We start from the raw sequence: 13071 nt of genomic DNA on the forward strand, positions 1-13071 counted from the left end.
GTTGAGAATTTAATTAATTTATAAATGAGTAAAAAGTTCGTTGAAGATCAAAAGCTGCGTTAGTTTGTTGGACTGAAATAGTAGAAATGGTGACAAGCGGATATGATAGTGACATTGCACTTGCAATTTAGTACTCGAGAAGTAAAAAAGTGGCAAATGGATACAACTAACCTAAATTATGTAGTCAAACACTGAGAAACAATAGTGATATTGGACCATACTATGACCTTGCAATGGTCTTATATGTAGAGACGACCCAATCAGTAGACCTCAGGTGGTCTGTTAAGTTTTTACACTAATAAAGCACTTTCAAAGGCCCCGTCGGGACGGCGCCGGTCTGAGACCAGTGGCGGGAGGCGCCTCAGCGCACTCCTCCTCGCACGGCTGCCCATGGCGAACTGACCCTACAGTGCCAGCGCTGCAGGCTTCATTAGTTAATGCATTTCAGTCAGCTGATTTCTTCTCATTTCAACGTGCGTTATTAAATGAGTTAAGTACCTACCAGCACGTGTTGAAAAACATATTAACACATTGAGGGCTGCACAAACCACTGGTGGGTTGACAAATTCCGCTATTTAGTTTTTTTTATTGCGTTGTCCTAAAAAAAATTTATTATGTCGGTACTTCCTTATTAAATTTTAAAAAGTGCGAAAAAAAATTAACAATTAATTATTGCACTGGAACCTCCAAATTTATTTACTCGTTAGTATTAAATCATAGTAGGCCTTTTTGTCCGCGCACTTGGCCGTTTTTAGGCCATCTGACAACCATGGTAAATTACAGACGTGCCGATTCAACGTGTTAAGGCTAAAATGCGATTTAAATTTAATAGGTGAGAATTGCAAGATATGCAGGCCTTGTTATATGATACTTTTCACATTCAGCTGATTTCTTCTCATTTTAACACGTGTTAATAAATTTGATAATTACTTGCTACCAGCGATAATTACCTGCTAATATTAATGGGTGATAAGAGGTAATTTAAATTTAATATTTGCAAGGTTTCCTCGCCGATGCCAAGTATACAACTTGCATGTAATGATTAAAAAAATAATATAAATGATTATGATAAAAAATTTGTAATAAAATATAATTTTATTATAATAATTATAATAAAAAAGTAAGTACCAATCATGTTTGGGCCTTTTTTAAAATAAATTCAGATTTAATTGAATGAAAATTAGATGAATAAATTCAGAAGCAACTGCGTAAAATTCACAATTCAGATAAGGAACTGGCGGTCACCCGGTAAACTGCCACCGAATTTTATTATCTTAATTGTTAAACTTCACACACATATTGTTTAGCGATGCTATTTTGGCGGTAAACACTTAATCTCAAATAATTATTGAGTAGCTGTGGACGTTGTTTTACCAATTACGTGAATAAATTATCCGATGAATTTAATTTTAAAATAAAAATACGTCTAATTTTGAACAATAAGTGAAATGAAGTGAATACAATTTTCTGACATTGAGTTTGCACTTACGTATATGTGCAAACTCGATATGTGCAAACTCAATATGTTTTCTGTAATTTTTATATCGACGACTTATTTACTTAAGACTGAATAGTTTTCATTTAAATAATGAGGCATTGAATTTCAATATCACTCAATGCTCACTTTTAATATATAATTAAAAAATATTTTCCGAATACGTAATCATAATGCATCTCAGGCGTACGTTTTATTTAATGCTGAAGCCTGGAATTAATCATGCAAAGTGTATGACCCTCGTATATTTAAACTAACATTTAATTGATAATTATTCTTCTTACAAACAATTTGCATTACTTGCGTAGTGTCCTATTGATAGCTACATCAAACAGCATCCACATTGCAATTCGTGCACTTATTATAATATTCATGCTATTATTCACGCTATTATGCACAAAATTATTCATGCTTTTATGCACAAAATTATTCATGTTGCAATACAGCTCACTATGTTGAAGATCTGAAGATCAAAGTGTCAGGCAAATGTCGCTCGTTCGCCAAAGAACATCTTCAATTCTCGCCATCATTTGCATGTATGATCCAAGTTTGCCGGCATGGAGTGAAGAAGAGATCGCGTCTGCACTTTTGTATTGCTAAACTTGACTTAGTTTCAGGATTTAAGATAACATTATGACAAGTAGAACTGTAGTAAGGCTGAAACTTAAGATTTTATGAAGTTGTCGCTGCGAGCTCGTGAGATGATTACCCTCCATGCAAATGATGCTGAAACAGTTATGATTATGAGAGGATTTCGTTGAAATATCACTTAAACAACGTTGCTTCAACATCATATATTTGGTGGAAACTGAGACTACGCTCGCTCACAAGGCCCAACTTGAATTTTAACGTTCATTTTCCATAAAACGTGGAAAAACAATAAGCCATTCTCCATTAAAATAGTTAAATAAGCTCTCCAATTAAAGATATATTTTCGCTATTCAAATGAACATCGTTTGAAATTGTGAATTTTTTTCGTCCTAGGATCAATACCGTTAGTAAGATGACGCTCGCAAGGGAACCTTGCATGGCCCTAACTCTCGAGGCGAGGAGGCCGAAGTTCTCCAACTTGGATTGTATGAACTTCAAGTTGGAATCCATAACTTGGTCGAACTCAAGCCATCAAGACTCTTGTAATGAACCTGAAATATTCCTTGGAGTACCACACAGCAACCTTACTTCCTGGTAAAACTTCTTCCTCTAGACCCCTTGTAATAGGTCTGCTACTACAGAACATTTGCTGTAGTCAAGCTACTTTAGACCTTCTGCTACTAGACCTCCTGCTGCTAGACCTCCTGCTACAAGACCTCCTGCTACTAGACCTTCTGCTAATAGACTTTCTGCTACTAGACCTTCTGCTACTAGACCTTCTGCTACTAGACCTTCTGCTACTAGACCTTCTGCTCCTAGACCTTCTGCTACTAGACCTTCTGCTACTAGACCTGTTTTCGATGCCCTGAACTAGACCTCCCATTTGAGATCTGCTTTTCAGACCCCCTCTCATGGTTCCTCCCTATCACTTTTCTCTTTTGTTTCTTCCTTTCCGTTCCCTCAATTTCATGAATTGCCTTAAAATTGTCACAACAAATCGTTCCTTCGCTCGTCCAGGCATATACTTAAATTTTACTACTGACGGAACATAATCAATTTTTCAACACAAAAACATCAATTCGGAGTCCAAATAACTTCATCCCAATTTTCCGAAGGGTATAACGTTTTCTTGTGCATTTGAATTCGCAAGAATACAAAATTTTATGTTTATATGCGGTGACATTCTGGTCATATTTATCTTGCTCCCGCAACCATATTTCTTTGGCAAAAAAAAATACAATATTTCTTTGGAAAAACTACAATATTTCTTGGGAAAAAATCTTGAAAGCTCTGAGTTCTTTGTTCAGTAGCAGTGGTCACCGCTCGGGTCTCAATTTTGCGGAAGAGTGCGACTCGAACTCGAAGGTTTATTGCTGCAGCAAATCCTGAAAATCCGAACACGTCCGCCGTTGAAGTAACGCCTGAGAATCTGCAATTCCAGACAAATGCGAGACTTGGATTCCAAGTTCCGGTCATTCCAGATGGAGCTCGAGATTCCCGATGCTTAGGAACGTACGTGTCGGGGCGCAGCGTATAGGCGCGTGCTGTGCGTCGTTCCTGATATTGAAAGTGTTCAATAATGTCTAAAGTGAATTGCTGGCCTGAATATTGCGTGAATGTTGTCCAATTTGTTGTTATTGTTGCTCTATTGTTATGTCCAATCGGGGATGGGAGGGATGTAATATATACGGGAGTGTTGAGTCTGTCCATTGGGGGGGAGGGGGTGGCAGGGATGTAATATATACGCGGAGTGTTGAGTCTGTCCATTGGGAGGAGGGGGTGGCAGGGAATGGCAGGGATGTAATATACACGGGAGTGTTGAGTCTGTCCATTGGGGGAGGGGGGTGGGAGGGATGTGATATACACGGGAGTGTTGAGTCTGTCCATTGGGGGGATGGGGTGTGAGGGATGTGATATACACGGGAGAGCAGTAATTTATAAATTATTTACCTTACATTATATTCTCAACCTTCTCATAACGTGTGATTTTTCTATATTGGGCTAATTTAAGTCCTAGAAGTACTCGTACTATCAACTTTCCATGATGCATCATAACGTTCGAACTATCAATTTAACAGTTTTCTATGTTGATCGTGTCGATATCGCGAATGAAATAAGAACAATTATTGTGATCGGCTGTTGACCATCAACGTCGTAATTATTAGCTAGTTACTTTCAATTATAAGCTGTTGAGTTCCAATTATCAGCTGTTGACTTCAAATTATCTGCTGTTGACTTTCAACGTGGAAATTCTTTGATAGGGTAAGACAGCGAACTGCTTTAGCGATATCATCACACACTCAAAAGTGTAATTTAATGGTCGTATGATTTGCGATGAACTCGAATTCAAACTACAATGGCCCGTTCATTTTTCAAAATTTAATTGTATTTTTTACAACACTTCCCTTTAACTTCACTTCTTGTTTGTCTGTTACAAATCTTATTATCGATATTTAACACAATTTTATATCTGTCCAATCGACAGGAAATTTTGCACTCTTTCGTGAAGTAGGAGACAATGCATGGATCAATTTACGGAATAAATAATTTACAGAATTGAAGACAAATTTTATATATTACAAAAAATTTTAACCAATAATTTTTTATATATATCAAAATAAAAAAAATTCATTGTACCTTAGTAACATCGAAGACACTGGTCTCTTTAGAAGTGTTGTCTTTAAAAATTAGTTTTAAATATATATTATTAATTGGATTCTTGGTTTTAAAAATTCACTTTGCCAACTATGGACGTTTTAACGAAGTATTCCACAAGATCTATGTACATTTTTTTAAATTTCAACTTCTGGTACCTCATTGAACTCAGGAGAAAAAAAATTCTAAACAGTTTTTGCTGGAAAGTTTAAGTGCAATTGAGTATAAAAATTCTGCTCTTTAGTTCCTTCACATATTTGCCATCGTTCACGAACACTTCTCAGCCGCTGCGGTTATAACATTTTTTCACAAATCATTTACGCAAATTTGCATGTTATTGTTTCCGGTTACAATGTGCGCAGTTATATACAACTTTATTATGTTTTCAAATTCTAATAATTACGATAACTGAGCATTATTTTACCTGCTATCAAATTCATTAAAATATTTTAGTTAATATTTTCAATCGCAATGTTCAATATTCAGGTCCTTCATACAAGCATGAATATTATACTTTTTATCACTCATTGATTCCCTATGCATTAGATAATGTATTGTTTTAGAAAACCGGTTCTCAATATTGACCTCATGGAATATACAACTTTTCGATTTATAGCGCATTTTCTCTTTAATGGAAAAACGCACTATTGTGCTCGCCATGTCCGTCTGTCCGTCTGCCTGTCCGTCCGTCCGTCCGTGCGCTCTCTCTCAGAGAAAATGCGCTCTCTGTCACTCACTGCAGTGAGTACTGAGTTATATTTTTTAGAAAATAAATACATTGTTTGATATCATCTTCTTTTCTACGAAGCTACAATCTGAACACCACAACCCTATTGAAAATTTCAACGGAATAAACGTCGGCCGGCCTGTGGCGAAACACAAGTCGCCAATAAACCAACTATGATATAGCAAAAAAATACAATATTCTTTGAGTGTTGCCAACGTTTCGATGGAATGGTCGCCTCGAGACACGGAATGGAAGTGAAGGTGAGGCGTGTTATGGCAACACTCACGTTCAGGCTCAAATTTCTAGCGGGTCTACCGTTGCACCTGCAGCATAAAGAGCGAGGTGATAGCCTCTGCCTTTTTAACTTTATTTTTTCTTTTAATGTCCAGGTGATAAATAGTTTTTTTAAAGTGTAGCTCAAACAAATTAATATTCGAAATACCTACACACTCTGACCATGCAGGAAATGCGCAGTTTCATTTAGCGAATTTAATGATCTGACGTTTGTCGATATTAACTACTTAATTAGGAGTCATGCTTGAAATTGAGATTGAAACCTCGGAGACCGACTATTTATATATGAGTTGCTTTGCAAGATAGAAAGTCCCGGGGTTGTTAGGATTTTTTTCATTTCAGCAGCATTTTCCCAACACAGAAAGAACGTCAGCGAAAATACCGCACGGGAAAGGCCGATAAATAGACTACTGGAAATAAATAGTTTAAAAAGCATTCATGAATTATTATAGATTTGTTCAATAAATACTTCATTGTTGTTCGTTCACCGAGACCCTATAAACAAAAGACACCGTGGATGAATCATTACATTCATACCCTCAATATACAATTAGTGCACGAATGCTTATAAATTTACTGTAATAGATTTTTAAAAGTATATATAACAATTAAAATTGCATCATTATAGAGGAGATCACAATCATGACGATAACAGCACGCATAATGCATATATTGAACTATTTATATGTATGTTGAATGAGTGAGTCAATTGTATTTATTCAATTTATGCGCATTTCTAATGAGTAAGATAATGAAGAATACGAAAAGTGAAAGTATGAGTAACAGAATAAGGAAGAAGATAAGTATATGGATGAGCAAAAAGATGATGCTTCACTCATAACAGAAAGTGGAACAATTTCTGCAGGAGTTACTCCACAGTACCGGCCAGGTGCCAACACGGCGCTGTGTTGGCCGGCATATAGCGCATGATTATTGGGTGATTGGATAGCGGGTGTAGTTGTGCAGGACATTGGGTGATTGGATATGAGGTGCAGTTGTACATGGCATTGGGTGATTGGATATCAGGTGCAGTTGTACATGACATTGGGTGATTGCTGTCTCTTATACACATCTCCTCCCATGGAGGAAGGAACACGAGTCATTATGCCCTGTCGTTATAGAAATATGTAAATGATAATGAATGAGAATTAGGATAATTGAATAACTAAGNTGCAGTTGTACAGGGCATTGGGTGATTGGATATCAGTTGCAGTTGTGCATGGCATTGGGTGATTGGATATCAGGTGCAGTTGTACAGGGCGTGATTGGGTGATTGGATATCGGGTGTCGTTGTACGGGGTGTTGGAATATTGGGTGATTGGATATTGGATGCTGTGGCACTAGGTGCTGGTGTATCGGGCGCAAGATAATGCGGTGCTTCGGTGTAGGTCACTGCTTTGCAAATAACAAGTGGTAATTAATAATAATTATTACTATAATATCGATAATAATACGTACGTCATAATAATACTTGTAATAATAATTATAAATAAAAAATACTTGTGACACATCAACGGAATGTCGGTGCTGGCATTGTTTGCTGGCGCAGTGATGAGAGTGCGTAAAATTCAAATAAGTTAATGCAGTTATACAAAATATTCAAATGATTTTCTAGCATTAGATTGAAATAATGGCATTAAGCGATATTATATAATATACATTTATTGATACATTAGGAGTGTATATTATGAGTGGTGGTTATTAATTGGTAATTATTACCATATTTAATTACCCATGATACAGCAACCATCATACATCACATGCATCATATACACTATCATCATTATTCACTTAACCAGTAACCACACATTCCACCACACCAGTCATAACATCACTCAACACGAACGCCTACATACCCACACCACACACACACCACAGCAGGTTCACACAGAGAAATGAGTGAGACTTTGTCCAAATATCGATGCACTTTTTCTCCTTGTGTGGGTCATCCTGACCCAGTTTGGCCAGGCAAAAGGGTTTATCAGGGTCAAATCTGATTTCTACCCGTGCTGTGAGTAAGAAAGTATGTCACTAGTAAAATAAAAATGTCCATTTATTTTTTTGAGTGCATGCACGGTTATTGAGCCGAAGCTCAGTTCAATAATTCCCGATCGCCAGGAATGCAACGACTGGAATGCAATTCCCGGTTTGCTGCCTTGCCTTGCGCGGCAAAATTCGAGCGCAAACCTTGAACATTTGATCATAATTTATGAACCTGCTGTGTGAATCATGAACCTGCTACGTAAATCATGAACCTGTTGCGTGAGTCCTGTGTGAGTCGTGAACCTGCTTTCTGAGTCATGCACGAGTCAAACGTGAGTCAGAAAACCTGTTGCGTGAGTCATGCGATAGTCCTAAACTTGCTCGTTATCGTTCCCAATTATCGCACCCTCTCTACCGCTCGTTATCGCCGTTTCATCGCCAGGCTTTGCTCAGTCAATCGAGAGCAAAAAATCCACGATGCTATCCATCAAGATTTTTTCTTGTGCGCTTCATGGTTTACGAAATATATATTTTAAAAGTTTGGTCCTGTAATCAATTCCAGGTATTTAAAGCGAGTAACTGTATACATCGCTCAGGAAAGCTTCGTGAAAATGCTAAATAAATTAATTAATTTGAGCTTCAGTTGTTGAAAGCGTTTTTCTTTGACGGCCGTTAATTTGATAATTTGAAATGTTATTTTTTTTTGGAAGGTTACCTTCACATTTGAGCTATTAAAAAATAGTTCAGATTAATAAATTATTATTTAACAGTAGGAATTATGATTGAGTTTTTAATGTATATAATTGAATATATGTATAATTCAATATACATACATGTATGTATAAACTTTCGAGTATCTAATTAGAGACTAAAATTCAAGATTACTTGGTACCCGCCATACTTCGGTTTAGTCATATACAGTCAGCCAAATCCCATATTAAAGTCAGTGTCCGAATTTAAGACGTTATAGTTTATTTCAGATATACACTAGCATTAGAATCTGTTACAGTATAATAAAAACAAACAAAGACTTCAAATTTTTGCACGTCCTATATCTTTTTTTTCAATTCTGAATTTATACGAGCCCATACGCAGTTGGTATATGTGAGCGCAAGGCATTGCTCGATACGCGTTAACCTTAACCATTCTTAATACTGCTCAATTTTTAAGCGGTTGAATGGAGCAGCATTTAAGGGCTATCCATTACAGCGGCTCTCATGCCACACTCTTACAGGAGGCACAGGATCAAGTCAAAGGTTGTTTAGTTGGACGTCTCGTCTTCAGTTTTATGGAAAGCGTAGTGGGTTGCGTTATCGTGTAGGCCAGACCTCGTCTGGAATAAAAACTTAGTGGAAAGAGTAATTTATTCTGCAGAAAATGCGTTGAAAATTTATTGGCCTTCTCACGCGATCTAAGCAGTGCTTGAATCACTCAAATTTGCAGCTTCAACATAAAAAAAACTATATTAAAATTATTAGCATTCACCAAAATTATTATAGATAATTTAAAAAATATTTTAACAGCAGCCAAAGTTTCTGTTAATAACTTTTAAACGAAATTATGAATTGCATGCAAAGGTTTTGCGCAAGAGACGTTGCATGCTATACTTGAGTTTTCAAGAAGGAGCTTCAGAGTCGCGTCTGATATAGCCAAACTTCACGCGCTGTTTATTTACGAACCGATTTTCCATCGCAACAGAAGATCTCGCTCGATTACGGAAATGGCAACTCGAAGGAAATTTTATTGTGGAAGTGACATCGCAAGATTTGATTGTTATGGCATTTAAGATGCCTTGCTGCTGGCAATACTATTGGCGCTGGCATTATGAGTCGTGGCAATATTATTGACGCTGGCATTATGAGTCGGGGCAATATTATTGACAATATTATTGACGCTGCCATTATGAGTCGTGGCAATGTTATTGACGCTGGCATTATGAGTCGTGGCAATATTATTGACGCTGGCATTATGAGTCGTGGCAATATTATTGGCGCTGGCATTATGAGTCTTGGCAATATTATTGACGCTGGCATTATGAGTCGTGGCAATGTTATTGACGCTGGCATTATGAGTCGGGGCAATGTTATTGACGCTGGCATTATGAGTCGGGGCAGTATTATTGGCGCTGACCCTAGGAGTCGTGGCAATATTTATGGTTTTGAGAGTCGTGGCAATAAAACGCGATTGCAGATGGCATGAAACTCACAATTTAAATATGTTTGTCATAGCAAAAGCTCCCAGCATAATAAAGTTAACGCAATAGTGTCAAAATAAGGCGATTACTAAGAATATGGTGTGCCAAAATCCAGTATGAATTATGTATATCAGAGATATCTGGACCGGACATATGTCAACAAACATCTGGAACAAATATTCGAATGAACTGGAACCGAAAAAACGGCAGTGGATAGGCTTGCATAATGCTGGAGAGAACATTAAGAAGTCTATAAAGAGAACAACACTGATAAACAATGTGAAAACTTCGCGATATTTCTGGGCATGAAATTACGAAGTTTGTGTCGTTCCCGCCACTATATTGGTCATCACACAACGTACATAAACATTACAGGAATACTTCCGAAGACAATGAAATGATATCTTTTCAAATACAAGTTTGTAATGATGCTGGGAAATATTCCCTAATACGTCGTTGATTTGGTTATGTAACATTTTTCCCGGTGAATGTGCTACGCTAAAATATATTCTTTTTCCGTTTCGTTTTGCAATAAATACGATTAAGCGAGCCCCATGTCATGAAACGTGCAGCTGACAATATTACGGGAACATCACAACTTTATTGTTATTTTTTAGTGTGGTTAGTAACAATAAATGAGAAAAATTGATTATAGAAACTCCATTTACTGTCAAATTAACGGCAGAGATATTGTAACGATCCAATATACCTTCACGTATTTCTACTGTGAGCCTTTTTTCTAGCAACCAATGCAACCAACTCTCAATAAAGCATGTTCACCTAGGTTGCCCCGGATATCTTCATCTTAGAGTGTTACATTCTTCGCGCGAATCTCAAAGCGAGAACGGCCTATGAAAATAAAAATCAGGCCACAAAGCTAGAAAGAAAAAGATGAATGATCAAGATGAAAAGTATAAAATCGTTGGTGGTAATTAAGCTCATTAAATCGAGTTCCTAAATTAAAGATATCAAGATTAATGAACTCTACTTGTCGCTACAAATTCCGTGAAAACTCCTAAGGTCGTTCCAATAAGATTTCTTAATGAGCCGACGCCATGCTGACTCAGCAGTTTCTCGAGTCCATGCGATACGAGCATCTCTATGGCCTAAGTTTTCTGCTGCTGTTTCTTCGGAATCTGGAAATGCTTTTAATTTTATTTTGTTCCTTAATAGCATTATTCATATTCTAGCACATACTAAAAACACAAACATTGCGTACTCAAAAAATATCGATAGTATGCGGTACAACAGGTCAAGTGGATTGCATTTTTTTACGCAACTAAAATGCACCCCCCTTCGCGGGAATTTTTTTTTAACAGTGAACGTATTTTTTGCTAAATGATTCAAATAATTTTTACATTTTCAGATTAAAAATAAAGCAATGAGTGTTCAGTGATATCGTTGATTTAAGATGATTTGATGATTGATTTAAGGTGAATATGATTGATTTTGATTTCACTTGACGATAGATTTAAGATGAAGCCACTAAATCAAGTGAAATATTTATTGATGTAAGATGTAATTTTTTTTATTTCTAATAAATAGAACTTAGACGAAATTTTTCACTTTGCGATTCCATTTACTTGCTTTTTATGAATGACTTTCCTTTTTATTGAAAAACTCTAAGCCACACGAGTGTGGTTCTGAAAAGTGGAAGTTTTATTGATGAGATTAACGGCTGATAAGAGGATTAACGGCACAATGAAAGATTTAACGCGCTATGCAAGGATTAAGGGCCTGACAGAATTAGCGGAACGCAGAAAATGATAAGAATTTTATTGGTTTCCTGAAAAGATTAACAGTTCGATGAGAATATCATTGAAATTGTGAAAAATTAACGACACGATGAAAGAATCATTTGCCTGGTGAAAGGATTAACGATGTGATGATAACATCCTTCGCCTGGTGAAAGGATTAACGACACGATGTCATTTTTACTGGTCTGATTGAAGGGTTAACAAGGAGATTGAAATATCACTAACTGATGTATGGATCAACGTCTGAATGAGGGATTACCGATTCTTCATAAGAGAATTTGTACCCTGAACAACTTGACTTGAATTAAGTTGAGAAGTTGAAGTTGATGAACTTTGTGCAACTTGAAGACGCTTAATGAAGCGTCTTGTGAGGTGAACCTCTAGGTTTATAATTCCAACCTGAATCTTTAGGCCTAGACTACAAATGCCTGACAACAAAAATTCGTTGGTCTAAAAATTGTGTTTTAATAGATAAAACAGGGAAATTTTGAGCTCAAGACAAAGAAATAATTTTATAAATTTATTATTATTATTATTTGAATTTTCAACACGGACGAACAAAATTTGTATACTTGTTTAAATGTTTCTAAATTCAAGAACATAGTGAATATAAAAGTGATAACTAACTAAAATTTATAAAACCTAAAGGCGAACCAAACCTCATTTATTGTTTACTTCAGAGAATTTCTAGTAATTTTATCAGAATTTTAGCAACTAATTATCAGGTTTTCTTTGATATCAAAAAAGCAAATATCCGCTATTAACATAGAAATGAAAATATACAATATGCAACAACTAATTATCAAATACGTAAATAAAATAATAAAATAATACCCATTTCAAGGTTTTTTTATGAAATAAAAAAATGCATATTTTATGTGTATTAATCCCACCTAGGATTGGCTGATGAGTTTAGGACCTCGTAGTTATATTTGGTATTCAGCGCATCACTCGTGATTATGGTGTTGTTCGCATATCATCGCTATGGAAATAAAATTTAACTCAAATAACATTTAAACCAAAATTAATACTTAAGTAACATAAAATTCAAGATCGTCCTGGGATCGGACTCGATATTTAAAATTGTTAAAATTCAAGTGACAAATAATACCTGAGTTACAAAAAAATATCTCAGGTACGAAAAATATTATAAGCATAAAAAATGCTTTAACCATAAAGAAATATTATATTCCCAAATTAAACTTTATGTCAACAGTAAAAATCAAGTCTGTCTTGTGGCCTTTCTCGACTCGAGAACAATGACCGTAACCGCCAATCAACATTTGAGTGGTTAAAGAAACCTGCTAATTTTACGTAAGAAATATAATTTACAGTCTGCTTAGAAGATACATACGAACCTCCATAATAATTCCCG

This window comes from Hyalella azteca, unplaced genomic scaffold, assembly GCF_000764305.2.
Source record: "Hyalella azteca isolate HAZT.00-mixed unplaced genomic scaffold, Hazt_2.0.2 contig10210, whole genome shotgun sequence".
Lineage (NCBI taxonomy): Eukaryota > Metazoa > Arthropoda > Malacostraca > Amphipoda > Hyalellidae > Hyalella > Hyalella azteca.